Genomic DNA, 1333 nt, shown 5'->3' with positions numbered 1-1333 from the left:
GGTGGAGCGCTCGAATATTTGCGACCCAGATCTGTAAATTTGTCGTATTTTTGTTTAGTTTTCCACCAATAAAGAGGATTTTCACCGAGATGAGCCCGTTTTTCTTTAAGATAGGNTTCTTAGAGGCTCGTATATAAGGCCAGCTGCACTGAACAATTACGCACTTGCAACGCTGGATGGAGCGCTCACATATTTGCGGGCCACATCTGTCAATTTGTCGTATTTTAGTTTAGTTTATAAAACGCCCTACGCGTGCTATGCTACTGCAGATTGTGACCCATGATTCGATACATATCAAATCTGCAAGGTCCACCCTATGAAATTTAGGGAAATTGTCAAATGGAGGACTTAAGCAGGTTCGATATGTATCGCCTCATATGCAGTCCCATTTTAGCTTTGCCCTTACGACGGTAGAACACATTTTAGGCATCTCAACCATCATCGCTATGCTTAGGTATGAGGCCAAGATACAAACACTAAACAAAATTTGACGATTAGTATCCAAACCTAGAGATTAAACGGAACATTCAAATAATGAGTGGTAGATTCAATTAGGAGATATATATTGACATTTTGGAATTAGCTAGGTATGAATTATGGTGATTCACAAGAGGCACTCTCAAAGGCCGGACGCTGTTGAAATTTAAGATTTTCATGTGGCGACTGTTCTAGTTTTTTAAGCCCGCTAGGTACACCTGATTGTCGTGGGAATAGCGTCCACCTTAACGCTAACTTGCAACGCAAAAATACGCTCAGCTATAGCTGCAGATGAAGCCAAACACTTAGTCATAAGACATTTCATAATTATCTCGCATGTAAAAATACCTTCAAATCTTAAAAGCACACGAGTCACACGAGTTATCTATGTATGCAGCCCCATCACAAAGCCTTAACAGTGTGTACAAATGCCAAGAGAAAAAACAACAAAAAGGTGAGTGCAATAAACTCCATACAACCCGTCTTTCTAGGCATATTTGCAGTTCAGATTGCACTTTTGCCCCGCAGACAACCGTCGAGAAATTCAGTCAGAGAAATAGCAAAAAAGTATTGTCGCCTCACAAAGCTGTTTATAACTAATGTTTATAGTTGCAATTAAACACTATATAATACTCGTATATTATACTGATAACATTTGTTGGCCTAAGACTGCTTATATATATGTATGTATGTATGTATCTACATAAATATGTATATCGGCACATAAAAGACGGGCACGAGATTAATGCGATAACGAACGTGATTTTGAAGTGAGTGTCGATGAAGGCATATCCGTTTTTCACGTGAATATCACAAGTTTCGATATTGCTAGATGGAATATTTCTGCATATACCCG

This window comes from Rhagoletis zephyria, unplaced genomic scaffold (assembly GCF_001687245.7).
Source record: "Rhagoletis zephyria isolate East Lansing unplaced genomic scaffold, Rhagoletis_zephyria_1.1 Rzeph_scaffold_04676, whole genome shotgun sequence".
Lineage (NCBI taxonomy): Eukaryota > Metazoa > Arthropoda > Insecta > Diptera > Tephritidae > Rhagoletis > Rhagoletis zephyria.
The sequence above is the reverse complement of the archived record's forward strand: the minus strand, read 5'-3'. Positions refer to the sequence as shown.